Source organism: Mastomys coucha, unplaced genomic scaffold (assembly GCF_008632895.1).
Source record: "Mastomys coucha isolate ucsf_1 unplaced genomic scaffold, UCSF_Mcou_1 pScaffold15, whole genome shotgun sequence".
Lineage (NCBI taxonomy): Eukaryota > Metazoa > Chordata > Mammalia > Rodentia > Muridae > Mastomys > Mastomys coucha.
In genome coordinates, this window is record NW_022196897.1 from 15648679 (window position 1) to 15661363 (window position 12685).

Here is a 12685-nt window from a genome sequence, read left to right on the forward strand (position 1 = left end):
ATGTATGTATGTATGTATGTATGTATGTATATTTTATTTATATATTGTGTGTGTGCATGTGTCTGTCTGTGCATGCGTGCTAGAGACTGTGGAGGGAGGTCAGAAGATAACACTCTGGAGCTAAGTTTCTCCTTCCATCATGTAGGTCCCGGGATCAAATTCCAGTCAACAAGTTTGGCAGCAAGCTTCTTTATCCACTGAGGCATCTTGCCCGAGGCCTTGCTCTGGCTAGGATTGTCTGACAATTTTTTAGTGTGATTCAGCCGTGCAGTCTCATGCTCTCTGGCACATTACAATAAATAAATATTGATTTGGTAAGATTTCAGAGCAGTGGTGATCTCACTGATGATACAAGCATCACTCTGTGTGCACGCGCACACACACACCACACACACACACACACACACACACACCATGGAACGTTGGGCACATTTCACCCAAGGCCTTGTTTTGGCTAGAATTGTCAGACAATTTTTAGTGTGATTCAACCGTGCAGTCTCATGCTCTGTGGAACATTACTTTTCTTTGCTGGGTAGTATTTCATTCTACAACTGTCCTTGTCTTCATCTGGCTTGTTTTCTTTGTGGGACCCTATGAATAGCCTAGACAATGCTATACAGATTGCAGTTGCAGACACAGGAGGGTGTCTAGGGTTTGAGAGACTATAAGACAGCCCATGTCCAACATGAGAGAGCACCTCCAGTTGTTTCCAGTGCGTATGTATATACATACTAATGCTTGTAACATCAGTGAGGTTTCCTGCAGCTCTAAAATCTGACTGAATCAATATTTATTTATTTTTGTCAACCAATAGTGATGGGTATTAGAATCCTGTAGTTTGAATTTAAAATTTTTTTGTTCAGTGTGATAGTTCTACCTCAAGTGTTTTTTGTTTGTTTGTTTGTTTGTTTGTTTTTTAAGTCATTGGAGAGTTTGGCTTGACAAGATCATTGTTCAATTATTGCTCATTTTTATATTTCTACTGTTTCCTTTCAAATTGTCTTGGACTGGAGATACAGCTAAGTTGGTAGATCCCTGGAATGGTTGCTCAAAGCTCTGAGCTCCATCCCAAGCATCACATAAGCCATGTATGGTGTCACATGTTTGCAACTCCAGCAACTTGGGAGGCAGAGGTAGGAGGAACAAGAACTCAAGGCCAGCTTTAGCTACAAAGTGAGTTTGAAGGTAGCCTGGGAGATGTGAGAGACCCTGTCTCAAGAAATATATAAAAATTTAGGGGGCTAGGGAGATAGCTCAGTGGTTAAGAGCTGCTCTCTCAGCCGGGCAGTGGTGGCGCATGCCTTTAATCCCAGCACTTCAGAGGCAGAGGCAGGCGGATTTCTGAGTTCGAGGTCAGCCTGGTCTACAGAGTGAGTTCCAGGACAGCCAGAGATACATAGAGAAACCCTGTCTCAAAAAACAAAACAAAACAAAACAAACAAACAAACAACAACAGAAAAAGAGCTACTCTCTCCGCTGGACATGAGCTTGGTTCTCTAGACAGGTCTCCCACATTAGGCAGCTCACAACTGCCTATAACTCTGCCTCCAGGGATGCAATCTCCTCTTTGGGCCTCTGTGGGCACCCTCAAGCTCCAGACACAGGCACAGATAAGAATAAAACAGATCTTTAAAAATGATAAGCTAATACAGTAACAAAATGAAATAAAATGCTGGTTCTTTGCTGAGTCCGGAGCTATGGCCTGAGCTGGTTACATCTAGAGTCCCTTCTCCGTCCCCAGCCTGGGCCTTAATTTTCCTTACGCTTCTTTTGACATTGCTGTCCCATGGTTTCTTGCTCGAGAAGAGCAGGCTATTTTCTAAGTTACCATCATAACACCACAGGGCTACCGGGAACTGATGTTCATATCCTGTGCCAGCTAGGGTACCGGTTTCTCCTGGCATGTCCAGGCGAGCGCCGCGAGGACAGGAATGGAACTGGTCCCCGTGTTCGGTGGCTTACCTGAGCTGTGGGAAGTGCACCCAGAACTCAGTTCTAAATTAGGGTTAGGGTTAGGGTTAGGGTTAGGGTTAGGGTTAGGGTTAGGGTTAGGGTTAGGGTTAGGGTTAGGAATTAGAGTTAGGGTTAGGGTTAGGGTTAGGGTTAGGGGTTAAGGTTAGGGTTAGGGTTAGGGTTAGTGTTAGGGTTAGGGTTAGGGTTAGGGTTAGTGTTAGGTTTAGTCAGTTATTGACAGGATTGTTCATGATGTCTCTTTCTTGCTGACCCATGTGGTGTGCTTCGGGAATATTGCTTCTCTTCCTGAGTTTTCTATTTTGTTTCTTTGGAGTTTCATCTGTTCTCACTCCAGTTTCATATTTCTATGGTTATTAGATTTTAATCCTCGTCATAGTGCCTAGAAGGAAGTGTATAGTCTTTTATCTTGCATGTTTTCAAATAGAAGTTAGTTTAATTTCTGACCTTCTTATCACCTGTTGTGATCCTGATTTGTTATCTGTTGATAAAGCTTAAAATCAGCTGGGGAGAAAGGTGTAATGGAGGATTGTCTACATCTGGTTGGCTGGCCTTCAGGAAGGTCTGTGAGGGCGTCTTGTTTTCCTTAATTGATGTAGGAAGACCCAGTCCACTGTGGGTGGCACCATTCCCTAGCAGAGTTTCCTGAGCTACATAAAGGTGGAAAAATCAAGCTGAGCACAAACAGGCAAGAGAATGAGCGTATACACATTTGCTTATCTCTGCTTTTAACTGTGGGTGTGTATGATGAATCAACTGAGTTTCCTTCTTGACATCCGCACACTAACAGACTATAATCTAGAACCACCAGCTGGGACCAACCCTTTCTCCTGTAATTTGCTCTCCGTTGGGGTGTTCTGTTACAGCAACAGAAATGAAACTAGGGCATCTTCTGATTCCACAGGTGACTATCTCAATCTATTCACTCTTTAGAGGACAATTCATATACTTGTAACATGTAATCTTCCAAGCCATTAACACATTGTGTAATATATTTACATGATCTGCATATACAGTTAAAGGCTTATCATATTTTCCAAGTTTCTTGCTAAGCAATTTTCTTTCTAAACATGTCTTTGGCCAGTGCATTCTTTTGTACTTCAGTTTTTGATGCTCCTGTGAGTAGCATCTTTTTTCTTTTTTCATTCATAAATATGTTGCCGTTATGCAGAAATTTAGCTAAATCGTGTGCATTAAATTTGGCACACTGTCCTTCTACTCTCCTAAACTTAATTCCTATTTTCCTTAAACACCCATAAGATATGTGTGTTAACACATATGTCGCAGTATCAACATGTGGTGACAGTTTGTTTGTGTATTTTCAATGACTATTTCAAAGTCTCATTAGTAAGCAGGTTCTTGCAGAAGAGGTTTGATAAACACTGTATTGGGTTAAAGGGCTTTCCTTGTGTGTGTGTGTGAGTTATTAAAGAGACCTTTAAATTAAAAATATTTAATTTCTATTTCAAGTGTGGGGAACACTCTGGTACCATGGTGTGTACTTGGCTGTCAGAGGACAAGCTCGTGGAAATTTTTTCTTCCACCTTTTCATAGGTTGTGGGAATTGAACTCAAGTTACTGGCTGAGTCGCCTCACTGGCTCTAAAAAAAGAAAAATCACATTAAATATATGCTAAATCCAAATAGCTCTTTTCATACAGAGAGAAAAGCCCTCCCTTCTGTGTAGGTGATGGGATTGCACATGTGTGCTTATGCATGCTATATGTGCATATTAGGGGCACAGAGGTCAACATCAAATCTTTATTACTCTCTACCTTTATCAATTATCATTTATCTATCATCTACGTATGTATGTATGTACCATCTATGTATCTAACTATGTATCTATCTAGCTATGTATGTATCTATGTTTTTCTACGTATGTATGTGCATACATTATCTGTCTGTCTGTCTGTCTATCTCTCGAGACAACCAGTGTTCACCTATTCAGCTAGGCAGGAGGTTTCTCTGAAGCTCGGATTACAGGTACTGTCATTCCTGGCTTCTACACAGGTGTTGGGAATCTAAACTCAGGTTCTCATGTTTGCACAGCAAATACTTTCTCCACTAAACCCTCTCCCCCTGACCCAGGATTGGGCCTGCATTTTTTATCTATAGCTGTTAACATAGCAGATAGCAGCCTGTCTTTTGAAAGTTAAGTCAGCCTGTTTTACATTCCTTAGTTAATCCCATCGTGGTCATGGTGTGTTAACCTCTATATGCTGTTGGTCTTAGTTGATTAAATTCCATGTGTATTTGTGTTCCTTGGTAAATCTGGCATATGATGGCAACAGCCATGTTGCTCTTGTCTTTCCTGTTACATGGTGGATAGCATTCTCTCTTTTATGACTATTTATGAAGGATAACTGTTGACCGAGATTCTTCTCATCCTTGAGGTTTCAATTGTGGAAGGATTCTTGGCTGATGATTCTGTTTCTTGAGCGATTATGGGACCATCTAGATCTTTCCTTCTTGAGTCAGTCTAGGAATGAGTCCATTTGTTGAAATTTTAAATTTATTAGCACACATTCCATGATGTGACCTCATTTATAATATATCCTTATTATAATACACACAGTGATTTTTCTGTTCCCTTATTCATGGTTAAGTGATTCATAGCCACTGTTATTTTTCTTCTCATTAGTCTTGCCAGAAGTGTATAATTTTGTTACTTATATCTTCTCACTTTGGTTTTTATTCTCTTTTAAAATATACTTAATTGGTGCTGTGTGAATATGTATGTGTATGTGTGTGTGTGGTGTATGTGAGAGTGTGTGTGTATGTATGTGTGTATGTGAATGTGTGTGTGTATATGTGTATGAGTGTATGTGTTGTGTGTATACGTATTGAGTGTGTGTATGTGTGAGTATGCATATATGTGTTTGTGTGTATGTGTGCATGTGTGTATGTGGTGTATGTGTGTGTGTGTGTTCATGCCACCTGAGTACAGGTACCCTTGGAAGCCAGAGGCATTGGATGGCCTTGAATTGTAGGTGATTGTGAGCCACCTGATCTGTGTGTACTAGAAATGAACTTTGACCTTGTGCAAGAGCAGTACATGCTCTTAACTGCTGAGCCATCTCTTTAGCCCCTGCCCACCCCCTTTTTTGAGACAGAGTCTAAAGCTGAGAAGGTCCTGCCTCAGGCTCCTGAGCATCTGTGAACACTGTGCTGCAATCCAGGTCTGGCTTCACTCACCTCTCCAGATCTGGACTCAGCCTTGGTCACATCCAAGCTCTTTTTGGTCTGCTACATTCCATGTTAGCATTCCTTGGTAGTACTCAGCAGACTGACTTGCCCAGGGTTTCATGTAAAGTGTTTTACACATGGACTATCCCTGAGCATAGTCTTTGGTAACACTGTACGTGAATTTTTATTGTGGTTTTCTTGAAAGCAAGCTGTGTCACAGTGTGTGTGAATCCCAACTATAGGGGCCTCCTCTACATCTTAAGTTGAGGTCAGAAAGCACACCTTCGTTATTTCAGTTCCTTGAAATGTTTGAGATTGCTTTTTTCTTGGGGCAGAGTCAGTTTCACCAAAGCTTTCACATGAGCCTCGGAGAACCAAGCAGCCTGCAGCCGCAAGGGCCCTGCCCACCAGGGCCGTAACCACTGGGGGAGGGGCAAAGCTATAGGGGTTATAACTGTCAGGAGTCACAGCTATCAGGGACCACAGCTACTGGGGACAGCCACTGTGGACTACAGCCACTGGGAGTCATAGTAAAGAGGGCCACAGCCACAGAGCCACTGAGGCTGGCTGTTCCTGATTTCCTGTAGACTCCTGGTCTGGTAGTCTGCTCCAAGAACTCTCCTGGGATGTGAAGGGTTTGGGATTTTACATTTGATTTTGAGGATGCTTGATTTACACAGACTGCTTTTGTTTGCTTTTTTGGGTGAATTGGTCTTAGCATGGAGGACAAAGTATGTGTGCATTTTGCCTTCAGACATATTTTATTTGGGATCCCTTTCACACGTTGCTCTTTTTTGTTCGTTTGTTTTAAAGCCACACATCCCAGGCTGCCCTGGAAACCATTATCCTTTTGCCTCAGTCTCTGGGATGGACAATCTCAATGTCAGTGTGATGTCTAGAATTGCGTGGTAGTGGACCACCTCGGAAGGGATGATCTTGTTTAGGTTAACTGAGGTGGGAAGACCTGCCCAGCCCTCTATGGGTAGCTCCACTACCTCCTGGGGTCCTAGGCAGTATAAGGGGAAAGTGAGCAGCGTGCAGGTGTTCATCACTGTCTGTCTGCTGACTGTAATTCCACGTGATCAGCTGTCTCAGCTCCTGAGGCTCTACCTCCCCTCAGCAGTGGACTGTGAGCCTAAATAAAGCATTTTCCCCCTAAGTTGCCTCAGTCAGGATATTCTATCAAACAATAAAAGAAACAATCTAACAATAAAGTAATCAGGACAGCTTCCCAATGCGGAATTCTAGGCATGTAGACCACTGCCCAGCACCCAGCGTCCACTCTCTTTTTACATTTAGAATCTTCTGTACATTCTACTTCCTGTCTGTAGACCCTTCTGTTTGAGGGGCTTCCTGTAAAAACTGATGTTTGAGTCTCTCCTGCCCCAAGTCTGTCAGACTGCATTTACTCTTTAAATTTAATGCAACCACTTAGAGATCAGGGTGCATATCTACCACAGTTTATTTGCTGCTTAGTAGGTCTAGGTTTCCTTTTTCTTCAGTACTTATTTATTTCTACACTTGGTAAAATTTCCTGTCTTATTAGATTATGCTCAGTTGTGACCTGGTGTTAGCCATTTTAGTTTTAAACATTTATCTGTCTGTCTGTCTGTGCATGTATGTATGTATGTATGTATGTATGTATGTATGTATTTGTATGTACCTGTGTGTGCACACATGTGCATATGCACACATGCATGGATGCCACTGTGTGAGTGTAGAAGGCAGGATTGCCTTGTGAAGCTGGCTATCTCTTTCCACTGTGTGGGTCCCAGGGCTTAAATTCAGGATTTCACGCTTGGCAGCAGGCACCTTTACCCACTGAACCAGCACCTATTGCTAGGTGTCATGACATGCACCTTCAGCTTGCTGTGTGAGCTTCCCAGGGTTGCTGTGACAGAAGACAGTGAGTCAAGGGGCTTAACACAGCATTTTCTTCAGGCTTTGGAGAGATCTAACATCAAGTGAGATCTAACATTAAGTGCCCTAACCTCTCCCCCGCCCCGCCACGCTCTCGTCTCCTCACCCCCCAACTCTTCACTCTTCAGAGATGGGCAGGGGACTCCTGTCTTGCCCCTCCCACTTTCTGGGTTCCCAGGCATGCCTAGCTTGTAGATCATCACTCCAAATTCCATCTTCTCCTGGCTTCCAAGCCTCTGGTCTTCCCCTCCTCCTAGCAAGATTTGTCCTTGGGTCCGGGGCTTATCAGGTCCAGCCTTTCACTGTCACATCTGCAAAGCCTCTTTCCAAACAGGGTCCCATTCTGAGTTCTAAGTGGACATAAAGTTGCGGGTGAACATCTTCTAGAAAGCCTTTCATTAGGCATTTCCTAGGACCTAGCAGGCTCTAGGCTTCATGTAGGGGTCTGCCACACCAATACCTTTGATCACCTTGGGTCCGTTCAGTGTATGGTGGGTGATCATGATGGACTGACTGTTTGCAGAAGTTTCCTAGGGTGCCCTGGCCCAGGACAGAGGCTGACATCTGCTTCCACTTAACTGCCTCACAGGCCAGGATGATGTCATCGCAGCGCAGGCCTGGGGGGAGTTGGCGTCTGGCCACCAGTGACAGCTCAACTGGGAGCCCTCAGCTAATGAGGAGGGGGCCCTGGCTGCTCAGGCCTGCATGGAAATGTTGTCTCCAAGCCCAGAATGGGGCCTCATAGGATCTGGGGCGATGTGTAGAGAAAGAGCAGGATCGGTGGAAGGGTAGAGTTGGCTGCTGTCCTAGGTGGAAATGGGGCTGGGGTGAGTGGCCGCTTTGGTGCATGTTATGGTAAGGGTTCTGGCTGCATCCAGGATGCATCATGGGTGTTGCTAAGCAGGAGCCACAAAGGAAGCTCCTTCCCCGCCATGGAGCCATCTTTCTGCTGCCTGCTGGGAGTGGATGAAGCCATTCTGGTGCTAAGTGCACACAACTGGAAGTTTCTGGCTGTGGCTGGCTATGTCCTGTGCAAAGGCAAAGCCCCAGGAAGAACAAATAGTAAAAGCCAGGATGTGCAGTTTGAGGCCTCAGGAAGAAGTGGGTATCTGTAGTAAAACCCCAAAGACCATCGGGTGGGCTATGAGGTGGCCACGCAGCTAGGCTATCATTGCATCTCATCACCACAGTAGCCCCATACTGCAAGGATCCATTTTAGAGATGAGGAAACTGAGGCACAGAAACCTGAAACTCACGTTTAGCTGGCACTGGGACCAGGTTTGAGCTTCCTGATGCTTGCCTTTGCTTTATGGCTCAGGATGATAAGCCGAGTCAGGGATCCCAGGCTCTCATCTTTTCTCTGCTATGTAGCTCTGAGGAGTAAGTATTCTCCACATCAATATCTCCTCCTATAAGGAGATGCTGGGAGGTTGTGAGGGTGCGAGATGAAATTTCCTATGGGTCACACTGTCTCTTTAGTGAGTACTGGGTCCTGGCAAGCATCTGTGAATCTTGCTGGAGCCACTGATCAATATGGCAGAAGGAAGCAGCAGGAACATAGAGGTGAGGTCAGCCCTGTGTCTCCAGAACCTTCCCTCCTCCCCAAAACAGTTACTCAGCACTAGCCACCTCTTCCCCAGTGGTTTCTCTCTGGTGCATCTAGACTCCTACAGGGTGTTCAGAAGAAGGTCTCTCAGTGTAGACTGGATGGCTCTGGTGGGGAGATGCCACCTGTTTCTGTGGGTGTTGCAGCTTGATTGTTAAAGCTGCTGGACACACCCCTACCTGTCATTCAGTTCACATTTTCTTATCAAGAAGCTCCGCCCACAGGTGATCGGGACAGCTCACATCCTAGTCTATGGAATTCTGCCTTAGGCAGATAGCTTGTAGACTAGCCATTCTCTCTTGTTTAATGTTTGTGTACTTTGAATTTTTTTCTCTCTAAATAACACAGTAAACCACATCTTTGTATGATAGGTTTTCTGACATCATCATTCACGGATATGATTTTCTCCTTAGCAGCGTTTGAGGGGCACATACTCCTATATTCCCTTCAGGGTGGAACTCTGGCTGACAGACAGCGGTGTGGATTCATTACAATTGTGGCTTAGCTTAGCTGCCTGGCTCTTGACATGAGCTCTGAATGTTGCCCCATGTTCTACACCATGAAGGTATCCTAACACCCGGCCGGTCTGCATGGCTGTGTTCAGAGCATCTTTTTTGTGCTTTACATATTAATAAGAAATGTCTTTGCTTTGTTTCCCTGAAGTGGATAGAGTGTGCCGTTCACTGTTCAAGTCTTCTTGATTTGGATGACCTCTCCCCGGTCCATGGATGTGCTGCCTGGTGTGAGGTGCTCTGCTTGATGCAGCTCCGATTGGGACCCCAGGTGAGATTTCCAGGCCTCTGTGATGGTTTGAGTGAGAAGTGTTCCCCACAGGCTCGTGCATTTAGCATCCAGATGGTGGAGCTGTTTGCAGAGTGTTAGGAGGTCCAGACTCACTGGCAGAAGTGAGTCATGGGGACAGGTTTTGAGATTTCACCTTACCCCACTTATAGATTGCTCTCCCTGTGTTATGTTTGTGACCGAAGACATGCTCTCTGAGCTTCCTGTTCCAGTTGCCTGCTGCTGTGCTTCCTACCATGATGGACTCTCTCTGGTACCATAAGCACAAATAAACCTCTTCGTTCTCTAAGCTGCCCAGGATCACAGTGTTCTATCATAGCACCTGTCGTAGGTAACTAATACACTGTCTGGGGCCACATGCAAAGATGTCTGTCTACCCCCACGGGTCTCCACATGAACACTTATCCCCCTTGGACATTCTGTGCATCTTTTAACAAGAATGTGAGACACAGGTGCTGTCTGTCTTAGGAAAGACATGACATTTGATGGTCTCTGAGGTTCCTTCATTACTTTGTCCCTTCCTCTTGATTCTTCTGGCTTCTCCATGTCTGAGGCCATGTTGATACAGTGAGACCAAGACTGGGCTGAGAAGTACCTGGCTCTCAGAACTGTGCCTCAGGATGTGCGGCATGGGGCAACCTGGGCCTGGGCCTCAGCATCTGTGGCATGGGATGACCCAGACCTGTATTAGGGTGTGTGGAAGGTGAGGTCTCTGCCCAAAGTCAGGGCCCAGGTTGCATCTGTCTTTTCATTTGGATGACAGGGCATGCCACAGTGTGTGTGTATAGAATGTATTCAGGATGCATTGAATCTGCTCTGCTTGGTGCCTTTGGCCCATAGGCCTGACAGATATTGTTGGGAACCCAGAACAAGAATCTCCCATACTTATGCAATTCCAAATAAAAACAGAGCTAAACCATAAAACAAGTGGCAACATGGTTAATATAGCTTGGTATTGCCCCAAATGTTTTCTTTTTCTTTTTCTCAAAAACCTCTTTTATTAACAGTTTACTTCTGCTGGCCCTGCCTGTGGAGGGCTCCCAAGTTCTGGGTCTGGGCTTCTGGGAGCTGAACACTTGGCCAGGCCCAGCTGAAGCTGCAGATCCCTGGGGCTCAGGCAGTCAGGCTCTGAATCTATTTTCTCCAAATTGGGTCTCCTTTCTCTTCTTCCTCTTTTCCTAAGCTTTCTTTTCATTCTTTCTTTCTTTTATTTATTTTAATTTTTTATTTATTTGAGGTACTGGGACTGAACCTGGGTTCTCGCCCATGTTAATATACACTCTACCACTGAACTGTGGTCCTCAAGCTCTCTTCTTCCCCCCCCCCCCCCTTTTTTTTTAATTTGAGGTAAAGCTTCTCCAGGCTAGTAGCCAGGCTGACCTAACTCTTTAGCCCAGGATGCCCTTGAGCTTCTGATCCTTCTGTCTCAGCTACCTAAGCAGCTGAGGTGGAAGTCCTGAGCCACCAGCTCTGAGTCCATCTTTTAATGAAAAAAGCTTTCAAATTCCAAATACCCAAAATCAAAATCCCAGTGCCTGGCTCTCCTATGTGGCAGTGGCCAAGATTCAACAGAGGACACACGAGTTTCTTAGGGCTCCCTTCCTGCAGTGGCTAGATGCTCAGGAAGGTGGCATCTGGGCAGAGGAAGCCCAGCTCCTTGCAATGGACCTTCTGCACACAGCTGTGCTCAGTGTCTAGAGGTAGCCTCCTCCCGCCCCTTCTGATCTGAACCTGGAGGATTGTCTTAGTTAGGGTTTTACTGCTGTGAACAGACACCATGACCAAGGCAACTCTTATAAGGACAACATTTAATTGGGGCTGGATTACAGGTTCAGAGGTTCAGTCCATTATCATCAAGGTGGGAAGCATGACAGCGTCTAGGCAGGCATGGTGTAGGAAGAGCCAAGAGTTCTACATCTTGTTCAGAAGGCAAAAAGGAGAAGACTGGCTTCTAGGGAGCTAGGATGAGGGTCTTAAAGCCCATGCCTAAAATGACATAGTTCCTCCAACAAGGCCACACCTCCTAATAGTGCCACTCCCTAGGCCAAGCATATTCAACCCATCTCAAGAACTTATTTGATGTTGCCTACTCCTTCCTATAGGCCTTCCTAACCTGTCTATACAGAGTGCATAGGACCACACTCTTAACGACTTTAGCTACCCAGTCATACTGAGCCTCTGCCTGGAGGCTCATGATGTCTGTGTGCCCTCCCCTCCCCTCCTTCTCTCACAGTCTTTCCTTTGACATTCTGTGTGCTCCTCCTTTCTCTCCACTCCTTTTCCTTTTTCCTTTCCCTATTCTGTTTCTTCCTCCTCCTCTAAGACAGTTCCAATCCCTTTATAATTGCACCCTCAGCCCCCCTCCCATTTCCTCCCATCAGTGATGCACTGCCTCCATTTGAAAGTCCTCGGTTACTTGAACGTGGTTTCTGGTGGGACAGGATGTGTTTTGTGTTTAATGGCTGAGCTCCGTGTTGCTTTCTGTGGCTGCTGCTCTCTCTCCCTTTCCCCATAACTGTGGCTTTCCTGAGGATCACCACGTGTAAAGGGTGGACACTATCCTTTTTTTCTATTCCTCCATTCCCTGCTTGCCAGCTCCAAGGCTGTCCCAGGTTCAAATCTAGCCTGCTTCCAAGGAGGACAGCCAGGGGGTGTAGGCTGAGGAACCAGACCTGGGTATGGATAGCTGTCATGGAACCACCAAACTATCAGCTGATGGAAGAGGTGTTCTCAGACTGTTGGGCCACAGGGAAGTTCCTAAAATGTCAGGCTGGCGTGTCTTTCTCATATGACCCCAGAGAGGAGCCAGGATAGTCCTGACATTGAGTCTGGGGCCAACAGAGGATTGAAACCTGGAATTACCTTGCCACAATTCCTTGCCACAGTTGTGTTGAGATGCTGGGGACCAGCGATGCTCAGCCCTGCTGCATTGCCCTGTACCTCAGCACTGGTCTTTGAGAGGCCTCCCTCTTCCATGCAGGCCCAAACTCAGGCAAAGTTGGCAGTAGGTGTTGCCTCCTCTTGGCCTGGTGTGATAACTGTTCACAACTAAAAGATAGCATCAATAGTGGGTCCAGGGATGGTGGGGGTGCAGAGGTGGTGAGAGGTGGGGTCTGGTCTGTCTTCTCCCTGCTCCTTCCCTCCCTCCTCCTCAAGAGCTACCTTAAGTTCTTGTGGGCTGCTGGAATGGCCCGGATGA